Below are 14,757 nucleotides of genomic sequence, written 5' to 3'. Positions count from 1 at the left end.
AGTAATCTATTTTTTTTTTTTTGCTTTTTTGGGTCACACCCAGCAATGCTCAGGGGTTATTCCTGGCTCTGCACTCAGGAATTACTCCTGGCGGTGCTTGGGGGGACCATATGGGATGCCGGGGATCGAACCCAGGTCGGCAGCGTGCAAGGCAAACGCCCTACCTGCTGTGCTATCCCTCCGGCCCCTAATAGTAATCATTTTAAAAAATAAGTTTAGAAGGCCAGAAGAGAGAGAACACACGGGTAGAGCACTTCAGCCTTGCATCCGCCTGACCCTGATTCAATTCTTGGCACTGCATGTGGTTCCCCGAGCTCTGCCAGGATTGATTCCTAAGTACAGAGCCAGGAGTAGCCCCTGAGCACAGTCCTCACACCAAAGCCCAAACTACACAAATACAAAATAAACACACTGGGCCCAAAGAAAGCATCACAGCGTGAGCACTTGCGAAGCAAGTGTTGCATGCAGGAGACCCAGGTTCCAAGCCCAGGCACAGCCGGTATGAGCCAAACCCATAAAGAAATAAATCAGGGCTGGAGTGATAGCACACTCCAGTGATAGCACAGTGGGTGGGGCGTTTGCCTTGCACGCAGCCGACCCGAGTTCGATTCCCAGCCTCCCATATGGTGCCCCGAGCACCACCAGGAGTAATTCCTGAGTGCAGAGCCAGGAGTAACACCTGAGCAGCATCGCTGGGTGTGACCCAAAAAGCAAAAATAATAATAATAGTAAAATTTAAATAAAAAAAATACAGTTAAAACCCATAAAGAAATGAACCAGCTGGGCCTAGAAGATGGGCTGGGCTGGGGCTGAGAGGGTTGATGGATGAAAGATCAGAGCAACATGAAGAAGGGGCTTTTATCCTGCTGACAGGACGCCGTGGAGGAAGGCTAACTGTGCGTGAAAGGCGGGCCAAGCTCGGAGGAGAGCAGACAACGCCATAAGCCCGGCGGACACGTAGGGCAGCGCTCACAAGGGGTGGGGTGGAGGGGGGGCCCACGGCCAAGGGCACAGGGAGAGGCACCAAGGGGAAGCCCCAGATTCCACGGCCGTGAGCAAAGCCGTCTTTATTTTTGTTTTTGCTTTTTGGGTCACACCCGGCGATGCACAGGGGTTTACTCCTGGCTCTGCACTCAGGAGTTACTCCTGGCAGTGCTCAGGGGACCCTATGGGATGCTGGGAATCGAACCCGGGTCGGCCGCGTGCAAGGCAAACGCCCTACCAGCTGTGCTATCGCTCCAGCCCTGCCAAGCCATCCTTAGCAGAAGAAACAAGAGGGCCGGATCCATCGCACTGCGGGGAGGGCGTCTGCCTTGCACATGCCTGACCCAGGCTCCATCCCCCGCATCCCACTTGGCCCCCTGAGCACCACCAGGATAATTCCTGAGTGCAGAGCCAGGGGTAACCCCTGAATGTACCCAGCTGTGGCCCACAAACAACAACAACAACAAGCAGACCACCATGCTCCCCAGATCTTTGTCCCTGCTGCATGACCCCACCATGAACCAGGCCCTGGTCACCTCATCAGTGGGCAACCAAGTGGTCTGAACTCCAAGGCCAACACTTTTTTTCTCCACTGGGCTTTCCTCTTTGGTGTCTTTTTGGAGGGTGGGGGCAGGTGGAGGGATGGACACACGTGAGTGCTCAGGGCTGACTCCTGGCTCTGTGCTCAGGGATGGATGACCCCGGCTGGGCTGTCCCCGAGGAAGCACTCAGGCCTCACGGTTCGTGTTCTCTTTCTTAGCTAGCCTAGCATCCAGCCCCATGCTGGCTCCGGGCACGGCTCAAGCGAGTGAAGAAATCAGTGAAGCAGTGTTGGCTCCAAACTGGCAGAGGGGACAGTTTCGGCACACATGAAAGGGGCGGCCGGGGAGAGACGCAGGGTGGGCGGAAAAGAAAACGATCGCTTCGTTACCACTTCCTCTGGGGCCGGGTCACGGTTCGTAACTGTGCAACTGGGCTCCTCCAGCCTGGCACGTGCGCGGGCACGCGCACACACACAAACACACACACACGCGCACGCATGCACGCATGCACGCACACACACGCGCGCGCACACGCACATACACAGACACTCACACGCACACACACGCACGCACACACATACACATATGCACGCACACACACACACACACACAGCTATTTAATTCACTTCCTGCGTGAGGGACAAACTGGCTCCCCCAGACTGGCTCCCCCCAACCCTCCCGGGGGGATCTTGCCCAGGTGTTCGTCCCTGCAGCTCGGGCCCTAGAGAAGTCCCAGGTGCTGTTTGCTTCATGTTGCCTCGAACTCCCGTAATGCATGTGTGGGTCCTGGTCATTGGGGAGACCCTCAGGTGCAGCAGGGGAAGTTGGGAAATGGGGGGTGGGGAGGGGAAGGGCCAGGGGTCCTCTCCCGCCCCACCCCTGCCTCCAGGGCAGGCCAGGCCAGCACCATCACGCACCCCCCACAGAGTGGTCCAGCAGGCCCAGGCGCTGGCCTGGAGGCGGGAGGCCCCTGCCGGGCAAGCACCCATCGGAGGGTTCTCAGTCCCCCGGGAGAGCTGGGTGCAGGTGCGTTGGGTCGGCGGATACAAAGCCACCCTGTGGCACCGTCCTGAGCCTCCTCATTTGCAGATTCCCTATTTGCAAAACTCGCCTGTGCACAGAGATGTGTCGGGGACCCCGCATCAGTACCCACACTTTTCTCACGCTCATTCACCAGTGTGCACAGAACCACAAACATTTTTGGGTTTGTTTTGGGGGCACACCTGGGCTCACTCCTGGCAGGGCTGGGGGCACCTTACGGGGCGCCAGGGATGGAGCCTGGGCCAGCTGTGTGCCAGGCAACTGCCCTCCCCGCTGTGCTATCACTCCGGCCTCCATGGCCCTTTTGAGTCACCTGACCCAGGGGTGATTCAGCTGAGGTGAATCAGGCAACCTCCTGCCACCTCCCTTAAGGCTCCTGATGTTCAGTTATTTCGTGCCACTTTGGGATTTCTTTCCTTTTTTTTTTTTTTGCTTTTTGGGTCACACCTGGCGATGCACAGGGGTTACTCCTGGCTCTGCACTCAGGAATTACCTCTGGCAGTGCTCAGGGGACCATATGGGATGCTGGGAATCGAACCTGGGTCGGTCGCGTGCAAGGCAGACACCCTACCCGCTGTGCTATTGCTCCAGCCCTAAACAATTGTTACTGTGTTTGGCATGTCGAATACGTCACGGGTAGCTTACCAGGCTCTGCTCTGCCGTGCGGGTGAGATACTCTCAGTAGCTTGCCAGGCTCTCCGAGAGGGACAGAGGAATCGAACCCGGCTCGGCCGGGCTGGCTGCGCGCAAGGCAAATGCCCTACCACTGTGCTATCGCTCCAGCCCCACTTTGGGATTTCTGTTGTCGTTGTTGTTGTTGTTTGGTTTTCTAGGCCACACCTGGCAGTGCTCAGGGCTGATTCCTGGCTCTGTGCTCAGGAATCACTCCTGGCAGGGCTCAGGTGACGGTATGGGGTGCTGGGGGTTGAACCTTGGTTGGCCATAGGTTAGGCAAGTACACTACCCACTGTACTATCTCCTTGGTCCTGAGAAAGTCTTTTCATTTAGTTAGTTATTTCGTTTGTTTGTTGTTGGGTCACACCCAGTGATGCCCAGGGCTTGCTCCTGGCTCTGCACTCAGGAATTACTCCTGATGGTGCTCAGGGACCAAATGGGATGCCGGGGATCGAACCTGATTCAGCTACGTGCAAGGCAAGTACCCTACCCATTGTACTATCTCCAGCACCCATTTTTTCACCATTTTTTTTTTTTTTGCTTTTTGGGTCACACCCGGCAATGCACAGGGGTTCCTCCTGGCTCTGCACTCAGGAGTTACTCCTGGCGGTGCTCAGGGGACCACATGGGATGCTGGGAATCGAACCCGGGTCGGCCGCGTGCAAGGCAAACGCCCTCCCCGCTGTGCTATCTCTCCAGCCCCTGAAACCTTTTTTACCTTTTGGGGTGATTCTGCTGTTTATAATGCCCCCCAAGGATCTGGAGAGATAGCGCAGGGGTTAAGACCCTTCCTTGTCTTACCTCCTACGGACCCCACACCACATACGATCCCCCGACGCCACCAGAGGTCATTTCTCAGACCAGGGGCAACTCTGAACACAACGGCACATCGCCCAACCCCCTCACTTAAATGATAACTCACAAATAAAATGCCCCCCCAAGTGGGATACTGGTGGGCTGCGTCTGCTGCATAAGCCTCCTTGAGCTATGCGCTCCAGGGTGACAATCAGCCATGGATATCTCAGGGGCCCTGGAGACGGTGCAATGATTCTTGCACACTCTTGGCATGTGGGAGGTCAGGGTTCCAACCCTGGCACCATGTGGTGCCCCCCACCCCAACAACCCCTTAGCACAGAGGTGTCCCCAAAACTAAAATAACTCAAGCACAGCTGGGCCGATCTATCTCCCCAGGACCTGAGAAGCCTCTGGCGTCCACGCCTTTGTTTTCCCTCGTACTGAATGAGTCAGCACAAAATCCACTCAGGAATTACCCCTGGCGGAGCTCAGGGGGCCATATGGGATGCTGGGAATCGAACCGGGTTGGCCGCGTGCAAGGCAAACGCCCTACCTGCTGTGCTATCACTCCAGCCCCAGCCTTTTTTTTTTTTTTTTTTGGCTTTTTGGGTCACACCCGGCGATGCACAGGGGTTCCTCCTGGCTCTGCACTCAGGAATCACTCCTGGCGGTGCTCAGGGGACCCTATGGGATGCTGGGAATTGAACCTGGGTTGGCCGCGTGCAAGGCAAACGCCCTCCCCGCTGATCTATCGCTCCAGCCCCTGGCCCCAGCATTTTGGTTTTGGAGGGGGCCACACCCAGTGGTGCTCAGGGTACCATGTCGTGTCAGGGATGGATCCTGGGACCGCAGCTGTGCGGTCTCTCAGCCTGTCCTCTCAGAGACAGCACAGTCCTCTCAGAGACAGCAGCGCTGCGGCTCGGAGGCTTCCCCAGCTGGCAGACAGGACCGCAGGGTTGGGGTCTTTGGTTTGCTTTTGAGCCCTGGGACACACCTGCTGGGTGCAGTGGGCCTGGAGTATCTCAGAGTCTGACACAGTCTATGCGGGGCGCCAGCATCTCTGAGCCCCCTCCCGGGAGGAGACAGAGGGCGGAGGTGGACGCCTCCAGGCCGCAAAAGGACAGAGCCGGAATCCTGAGGGCACGCCAGCCCCGCTGAGAGGAGGGGGCCCCTCGGGGTCCAGGCACCGCTGGCCAGGGAGCATGAGGCGAGAGCAGGAGGCCCCCGAGGGGAAGGGAGAGAGCTTATGGCTGTGGCAGAGCAGGGACGCGGCCAGAGGGGCCCGCGTTCAAGTGACCTACTGCCCCCTTTTCAGAACAGAATTACTCAGCGCCACCCCCTGGAAAGTTTATGTGAATAAACAGAAAGCCCCCACCCACCCCCCACCAGACCTGAGGTCACTGCGCCCCACTCGATCCTCCCAGCTGGAGGGGGGCTATATGGCCCATGGGGGGGAGGGGGTAGGGGAGAGCAAGTCGCCTACCCAGGCCAGCTCTGAGGGGAGAGGGGGAGAGAGAGAGAGAGAGAAGAGAGACAGAGACAGAGACACAGAGAGGGAGAGAGACAGAGAGAGGAATCAGAGAGACAGAGAGAGACAGAGAGAAAGAGAGAGGAGAGACAGAGAGACAGAGACAGAGGGAGGGAGAGAGGGAGAGGGAGAGGGAGAGGGGGAGAGAGAGGAGAAAGAGAGACAGAGAGAGACAGAGAGAAAGAGATAGGAAAGAGATGGAGACAGAGAGACAGAGAGGAGACAGAGACAGAGAGAGAGGAAGAGAGAGGGAGAGAGACAGACAGAGAGTGAGAGAGGGAGAGAGAAACAGAGACAGAGAGACAGAGACAGAGAGAGAGGAAGAGAGAGGGAGAGAGACAGAGAGAGAAACAGAGAGAAACAGAGGAGAGAGACAGAGAGAGAGAGAAACAGAGAGAAAGAGAGAAGAGAGAGACAGAGAGACGAGAGAGACAGAGACAGAGGAGACAGAGACAGAGAGTGAGGAAGAGAGAGGGAGAGAGACAGAGAGAGAGGGAGAGAGAGAGGGAGAGAGAAACAGAGACAGACAGAGACAGAGAGAGAGGAAGAGAGACAGAGAGAGACAGAGAGAGGAGAGAGACAGAGACAGAGAGAGAGAGAGTGAGAGCGAGAGCGAGCGCACTCTCAAAAGACACCTCAGAGATCAAAGGCCCCGCAGAGGAAGTTCCCCCACACAGATTTCCACTTCCCACGCGACCCCCTTTCCTGGACCTGAGGTGCCGTTGGTGCAGGAGGGTCCCGCCCAAACCCGAGCCCTGGAGGACCCGCTGGGGCGGGTAGAGGAGGCAGCAGCCCTCAGCTGACTGGCCACAGCCCCTCCCCACCGAGAGAGAGAATGAGAGAGAGAGAGAGAGAGAGAGAGAGAGAAGTGAAACCACTGGGCAGTGCCCTGCCCGCAGGACTGCCCATCCCAGCTGGTGTCCGCTGAGCCTGAGTGTCCTGAGTGGGTGACACCTTCCCCCCACAGGGTGTGGGGCACCTAGGAGAGCAGGCTTGGCCTCCTCTGCCCCATGTGGGGCGTTTTGCTCGTCTGCTCCTGAGCAGAGGGTGGATTTCCGTGGGGACCGGGGGTGATTTTGCTTCTGAGGAGGGACGGTGGGCATCATGTTGCTGGGAAAACAGAAGCCCGGGCACAGACGCTCTCTCAGGAGGACAGTTGAGTGTTCATCTTCCTCCTTCCCGTCCCTCGTACGGGTCCGGCGCCTGGCACCTCGGGGCAGCCGCCCACCACAGACCGGGGGCCAGGCCCACACCACCACCTGCAGACTTGCATGTCCAGAAAGGAAGACCTTGTCCCATATCTTTCAGGAAGCCGGTTCCAGCCACAGCCATGCTTCAGACTGCTCTCCACACGTTCAGACGAGCCTCACGCATGAAGGAACTGGCCGAGGAACCCAGGGTGCCAGCCCCTCCACACTGGGCCTCCCCCCGCAAGGAAACCCCCAGGTATGTATTTCATGGAGGTCCCACATGGGGTAGACACCTTGCCCACCTAAACTGGATTCTCCCACTGAGACTCTGAAGCAGACGGCTCAGCACTCCCTCGAACCCACTGCTAAAAGCCCTGATGTGTCCCCCCATGACCCCTGGGGACCAGGGGGAAAGGGATCTGGTCTCTTTGCACAGGGATCACTCCTGGCAGCGCTCCAGGGACCATATATAGTGCCGGGGGGGGGACCCCGGCAGGCCACATGCAAGACAAACGCCTTTACTCCAGCCGGGATCTGGCCCTCGTTGGGTGGTGCCCTGACAGAGAAGGGCAGGGTCATCCTCCCCATGGGCTGGGTCCCTCGGAAACGTGTGGGACTTCCTCGTGGGAGGGGCTGAATCCTCAGCGCACCCCCCTGACTGACGTGTGAGAGATTGCCACGTGCTTAAGCCCAATATTTTTTGTGGGGGGGGGTCACACCCAGCAATGCACAGGAGTTACTCCTGGTTCATTCACTCAGGAATTACTCCTGGTGGTGCTCGGGGGACCCTATGGGATGCTGGGAGTCGAACCCAGGTCGGCTGCGTGCAAGGCAAACGCCCTCCCCGCTGTGCTATCGCTCCAGCCCCTAAGCCCAAGTTTTTTGTTCCTTTCTGGATCACATCTGGCAGTGCTCTGGGGCACTCCCGACAGTGCTCAGGGAACCATGCCGTGCCCAGGACCAAAACTGGGTCCCCTGAGTTCTCAGCACACCCTCAGTTCTCTCGGCTGCCTGCCCCGCCTGGACCCCTGAGCTGTGGTCTCTCTTACAGCAGTCTGGCCGCCCCCCCCCACCCCTCCCCCTACCCCGTGCCAAGCACAGTCAATTCCAGCCCATTCCACAGTGCCAGGACCCTGGCCCCGAATCCCCACCCTCAGCCCTCCTGGGGGAAAACAAACCCACTCCCCACTGGTCTCTGCAAAGCCGGAGGCCACTGCCCACTCCTTACAGTCTGATTCCTCCCACAAGGACCATTTCTCAAGCCGTCCATCCACTTGGAAGAAAAGGCTCTGCCCTGTGCCTGGCGTGGGGCATCGTGTCCGAGTGACCGGGTCCCGCGAGAGGCCTGGCAAGCAAGCTGTTCAGACCCACGCCCATCTCCTCCCCACCACTGAGCCGCCTGGGACCCTCCCTCAGGCGGCTTCTTCCTTAGTAAAATAAAGCCCCTAGGCGCCAGGGAGGTGGATACAAGGGCGGGACCCCAGGTCCGGCACGTGTGTGGCCCTGGGTTCAATCACTGGCACGACACGTCTCCTCAGCACCACCAGCAGTGGCCCCTTTGCCTCTGGGCACTGCTTGGGAGGCCAAAGAAAGAAAGGAAAGAGACAATGAAGATAATCTTCATGGTTGGGAGGTTCGAGGAAAGAATTCAAGGTTATACATTTGTAGAGTTGCCTGCGGCTGCGTGCCTGGCACGCAGTAAGTGCTCACTAAACCATGCATTTTTTTTTTCTTTACCACACCCGGCGGTGCTCAGGGCTTCCTCCGGGCTCTGTGTTCAAGGATCACCCCCAGTGGGGCCCAGGGAAGCACCAACGATGCTGGGGGTTCCAACTGGTCGCTGGGCTGTCTGCAAGGCAAGCGCTTACTGTCCTGGGCCCACATCCGGCCTGCTGCGGGGGTGGAGGGGGTGGTGACAAGTGAGGAGGCCACAGCTGGAGGGCCCCCCCCCCCGCAGGAGCCTCCCAAGGGGAGGGGGGCCGGCCAGGAGGAGGCGGAGGGGGGGAGGAGAGTTGGGCAGCGGTCACAGGGAGGCAGGCCCGAGCTGGCCGTGCTATCTCGGGAGGAGAGGGCGCCCACCTGGGGCGGGAGCACAGCTGTGGGTGCCTCTATCAGCTGCCACCAGCTCATCCAATTCCTGTGCCCAGCTCACCCGCCTGTCCCCACCCTGCACCTCTGTCTGACCCACAGCTGCTGTCCTGGCCTCTTCTTCCTTCCTGGCCCTGACAGCAGCTGCGTTGCCCGGGACCCCCTTGGCTCTGCCGCCTGGGCAGTGCCTGTACCCCATGTATGTGTGTGTGGGTGGGTGGGGGGACGCAGAGGCTGGGCTCCGTGCCCCGGGCGTGCGGTGGGTGAGGCGGCTGGTCCACTCCTTCGATTTCCTCATCCACAGCCCTGGATAATAGTCCTGGACGGGCACAGGAATGGGGACACACATGGCAGGCGCCTCGACATGCAGCCCCGCGAGGGGCCGGCTGCCCACAACGTGGACGGGGCGGGGGAGTGTCCGCGGGGGGTGTGGCTTCATGCCCTGTGGCCACCCTTTCGAAATCCGTCGTCAGGTTTCGGAGCAGGGACCCCCACGCATTCTGCCGTCGGGTCTGTGGACCGAGGCAACGGCAGGGCGGGCCAGCGCGGGGAGCTGGTGGAGGTGTTGGGGGGTCCTCGGAGTCCCGGGCACCCCCGCTTAGGCTGCCGGAGTTCTGCTCTAAGAGGGCTGAGTCCTCACAGTGCTCCCCTCACAGGGACCAGGGCGCGAATCCCCCCCCCACACACACACACGCCCACTTTCCTCTCTCAATCATCCCCACCCAGGGCAAAAGTGGGGTGGGGGTGAGCCCCTCCCTCGCGTCAGGAGGTGCTCCCCCCTGCAGCCCCGGGGCCAAGAGCCCTTCCGGAGCCCTGGACGCGGCTTGGCAGATCACACGCCGGGAGGCGTGAGGCCCCGAGTTCGACTACCAGGACCCAAGTAATGGAGCGGAGAATACGCAGCAGGCTGGGCCGGGGGCTGGGGGTGGCTCGGCCAAGCCACAGCGCAGACTTTACCCCGGGGAGGCCCGGTTTGATTCCCGGCAGTGCCCCGTGTCCTGAGCGTGGCAAGCAGGGAGCACGGAGCCGTTAAGAGCAGCCCCTGAGCACTGCTGGGGCGGGGCCCGGGACACACGGAACAAAGGGAAACCTACGTGGCCTAAGCCAGCAGGTCCGACCTGTCCTGTCCAGGGGGCAGAGCCCTTGCACGTGCCCAACCCGAGTCCCAGCCGCAGCAGCCCGTAGGGCCCCCCAGAGTGAGCCCTGAGCACAGACTCAGGAGTAAGCCCTGAGCACTGCTAGTTGCAGCCCCCAAGACAGAACAAAGCGATGAACACGGCCCCTCTGGTCCAGCTGAGTCTCACGGCTCAGGAGGACGGTCCTGGGGTCACGGGAAGAGAATCTGCTTCGACAGTAGGGCCCGGGCCTCACCCGGACGAGGCCAGGCTGGCCTTCGTCCCCAAAGCCACCCAGAGGTGTTCCTTCCCACTCTCAGGGACCCGTGCCTCCTTTCCTTGATTTTTTATTTTATTTTTATTTATTTTTTTGCTTTTTGGGTCACACCCGGCGACGCACAGGGGTTCCTCCTGGCTCATGCACTCAGGAATCACTCCTGGCGGTGCTCAGGGGACCCGATGGGATGCTGGGACTCGAACCCGGGTCGGCCGCATGCAAGGCAAGTGCCCTCCCCGCTGTGCTATCACTCCAGCCCCTTTTCCTTGATTTTTAAATTTTCGGTCACACCTGCAGTGCTCAGAGCTGACTCCTGGCTCTGACTCAGGGGTCCCTTCTGGCGGGCTGGGTGGGGCCCCAACAAGGCAAGCACCTTGCCGACTGTGCCGGTGTCTAGTCTCTCTCCTTGATGCTTCAGCCCCAGGTCAGTGCACCCAGACGGTAGTCTGGAGTAGTTGGGGTAGTGCCTTGCATCCTCAGGAGACACAGAGGCTTCTGCGGGGGCTCCCAGGAGCCCCCACCACAACCTGAGAAGCCATGTCCCAGGGCTGCTCTGGGCCCCTCAAAAGGCAGGCCCTGACAGTGCTGGGGGGTACGTTCATTCACAGCAAGGGCTCAGCAGATGATCAGGGACTCAACCTTCGGGAGTTCGCCCACTGCCAGGATCCTGCCTCAGTTTCCCCAGAACGAACCCCCTCCCGGCAGCGTCTGGGAGAGCCTGAGGGTGGCCCAAACCGCCGGGAGCCTGGAAGAGGAGGCCCCTCTCCATCCGCCTCCGGCCACCTGTCCGGAGTCCTCACCGCCTTCACACAGCTGGAGAGGGGCCCCCAGTCCCTACTCAGGGGGCGGGGGGCAGCTGTGGGGATGTTCCAGGGACCTCCGCCAAGGCCAGGGAGGCCCCCTGGAGCAGACGGGGTGCTGAGTGTGCGAGTTCGGGCGGGGGTGGGGGAAGGCGCTGGGGAGGAGTGGGAATTGGGGGTGGGAGCGGGAATGGAATGTGGCGCCCCTCTCCAGGGGACACAGCTGTTCACGCTGGTCTGCTGTCAGCGGGCGGCACAGCCCTATCGAGGCCGATCCAGACACGGCCCCTCCTCTGTTGCTGGGCTGGGCAGGCAGACACGGCGGCTCGCACCTCCCGGCCTCCCAGCTCCCAGCCAACAAGAGACGCCGGAGGAAAAGGAAACGCTCTCTGCTGGCTTGCCTGCCTCGGAGCGGCCTGGCTATTTATCTTGCTGGACCCACAGGACTCAGAGGCCCGGCAGAGAGGGGCCAGAGCAATAGCCCAGCAGGGAGGGCACCGGCCTCGCACACGGCCAGCCTAGGTCCGAGCCCTGCATCCCCACGGTCCCCGAGCACCACCAGGAATGACCCCTGAGCACCACTGGATGTGGCCAAAAACCAAGCGGACAAACCAAGGTCACACAGCAGGGCAGCGGAGCCGAGTTCAATCCCCAAGACCCCATCCCGTCCCCTGAGCCCCACCAGGAGTGATCTCTGGGTGCAGAGCCGGGGTAAGCCCTGAGCACTGTCAGGTATGCCCCAGAACAAACCGAAAGAGCAGGCCAGGGCCAGAGCTGGGGTTCGGCAGGCGAGCGTTTATCTGCCTTTCATGTGTGAGGCCCTGGTTCCATCCCCAGCAAAATCACACACACACACACACACACACACACACACACTCCACATATACACACACACATACTCTACACACATACATACACACACATCACACATACATGTACCCACATACACACACTCCACACCCACACACTCCACACCCACACACTCCACACACATACACACACGCACACTCCACACACATACACACACATACACACACGCACACTCCACACACACACATACTCCACACACATACACACATCACACATACACACACATCACACATACATACACACACTCCACACACACATCACACATACACACACATCACACATACACACATCACACATACCCACATACACACGCTCCACACACACACACTCCACACATATACACTCACACACACATACACACACATACACACACGCGCACTCCACACACACATACTCCACACACATACACACATCACACATACACACACATCACACATACACACATCACACATACCCACATACACACACTCCACACACACACTCCACACATATACACTCACACACACATACACACACATACACACACGCACACTCCACACACACACATACTCCACACACATACACACATCACACATACATCACACATACACACATCACACATACCCATATACACACACTCCACACACATACACTCACACACATACACATACGCACGCACACTCCACACACACACATACTCCACACACATACACACATCACACATACACATACCCACACACACACACTCCACACGCATACACTCACATGCACACACATATACACACGCACACTCCACACACACATACACACACATTCCACAGAGACTGACTTTCTATATAATCTGAAAACGTTGCATTTTTCATGTTATTACAGAACTGGAAAATATTGAAAAAGGGTTGGAAAAGTCGAGGGGGAAAAAAAGCACTCATCGTGCCTCTGAAACGCAGCCACTGCTAATTCCGCTTCTGGTATATTTTCTGCTACTTCATTTCTACTAGGTACGCATCTATGAATGTGTGTGTAACATGTATAGTTGAAAATATTATATATATCTGTATATAAGTAAAACTCTGTATTGACTTTTCTTCCCTCACGCAACCATAAAAGTAATCTGTGCGTGACCCCAGGTTTTCACAAAGTGACTTTGGTAACGGCTCTCGAATGTTCCATGCTGTATCAGGGGGCACTGTAGTGATTCCGATTTTTTGTCACCGTCCATAGCGCTTGGGTGAAAATCATCAAGGATGGTGTCAGTTTTTGCTTGCTTTTAGGCCAGACGCTTGGGTGCTCAGGGCTCACTCCTGGCTCAGTGCTCAGGGACTGCCCCCCCCTCTGGCAGGGCTCAGGGCGGCCAGAGGCAAGGCAAGCGCCCTACTTACTGTCCTGTCTCTCCAGCTCAGGGACTGTTTATTTCCTGCAATTACGGTTACGGAATCTAGTCAGAACATGACTAGATTCTGCTGCTTTTAAAGTAGAATTATTTTTTTTCTTTTTGGGTCACACCCGGCGATGCACAGGAGTTACTCCTGGTTCATGCACTCAGGAATCACTCCTGGTGGTGCTCGGGGAACCATCTGGGATGCTGGGAATCGAACCCGGGTCGGCTGCGTGCAAGGCAAATGCCCTACCCACTGTGCTATCGCTCCAGCCCCTAAAGTAGAATTTTAAAGGCAGCAGGTCGGAGTATTTGGGAGACAGTCAGTTTTAGCAGAACTAGACAAACTGCTTCCAAATAATTTATCATCGAATTCAATCCTTTTCCATTTTTTTCTCAGATGCCACCTCTGAGAAGACATTCTTGGTTAAGCCTCTGCAAGCAACTGCTTCCTCCTCCCGTTCCTCATAGTCCTGTCATTCAAAGCTCTCTTGCCTCACAGGCGCCCAGAAGCAAACACGCGCTCATGTCCTGCAAACACGCGCTCATGTCCTGCACGTGTGCTGTACACTGCTGTACCCACACGCGGAGCCCTGGACCAACCACGGGAGACAACCCGGACCAGAAAAAAACCACCAGCTCTTTACCTCAGGTGGTCCCAAACTCAGTGCAAAACCCAACCCAGCTCAGCTGCCGCTCGCCGTGGGGACAGCTGGACACTGCAAGGAGGGAGAGACGGCGGCGCAGGAGACTGGAATGTTCCGTGGTTTAACACACGGACGCGGGCGCTGAGATGTTCGTTAAACCATATTCGAGTGTGAGCCACTGGTGGCCCACGCCGGTATCGAGGTGTCGAGGAGGAGGAGGTGGAGGGGGTGGGGTTTTGTTTTCGTTGTCAACTCCAGGTCAATGAGGACGAGACAAGAGCCCTAGAAGGGAGAGATCTGGCTGGAGGGGGATGGAGGGAGGGAGGCCAGCCCTGCACGGGGCTCCTACCCTGCACGGGCCGGTTTCCACGCTGGACCACGGCTGCGGCTCACTTCTGGCTGCACCATCTCCACGCGAGGGTCACAGCTAGGAGGACCAGGAGGCTTTCACCCAGAAGGCGTGTCCCAGCCCCACCTGGGGACCACGGCCCAGCCCAAGCCTGAACCTGGGGAGAGAAAGGAAGGACGCTCGGGGACAGAGGAAGAGGCTGCCTGCAGCCCCCGCCACTGTGGTCAGGCTGATTCATCCCGGCTCCCAGGATGCTCGGGCCGCGCCCCACCTAGCCCAGCTCTCACGGCCACCGCCCTCCTCTGCTTCCTGCGCCAACGGCAACACCTGTGCAGCACGCGGGGTGGGGCACTGGATTCCTTCCCGTCCCCTGGCCTGGCCTGGCCCACCAAAGAGGCTCCTGGCCTGAACACCCGGGCCAGGAGAGAGGCCAGGTGGTCCCGGCCGCAGCCTCCCAGCAGCGCCCTCAGGCTGGCGCGGAGCAGAGGCACTGGGAGTAACC

General features: G+C 58.6%; 1 protein-coding gene across 1 annotated transcript in view; it reads right to left on the bottom strand.

Moving 5' to 3' along the window:
- The window catches only part of MED20 (mediator complex subunit 20), a 119,978-nt gene extending 108,867 nt beyond the window's left edge, over positions 1 to 11,111 (bottom strand). The window contains exon 1 of the mRNA XM_056126425.1: positions 11,107 to 11,111. The gene's annotated coding sequence lies outside the window, so the exon portion shown is untranslated. The remainder of the gene's footprint in view (positions 1 to 11,106) is intronic.
- Positions 11,112 to 14,757: the final 3,646 nt, after the last annotated feature.

This window comes from Sorex fumeus, unplaced genomic scaffold, assembly GCF_029834395.1.
Source record: "Sorex fumeus unplaced genomic scaffold, SorFum_2.1 ptg000061l, whole genome shotgun sequence".
NCBI lineage: Eukaryota > Metazoa > Chordata > Mammalia > Eulipotyphla > Soricidae > Sorex > Sorex fumeus.
This window is presented reverse-complemented; position numbering and strand designations above follow the sequence as displayed.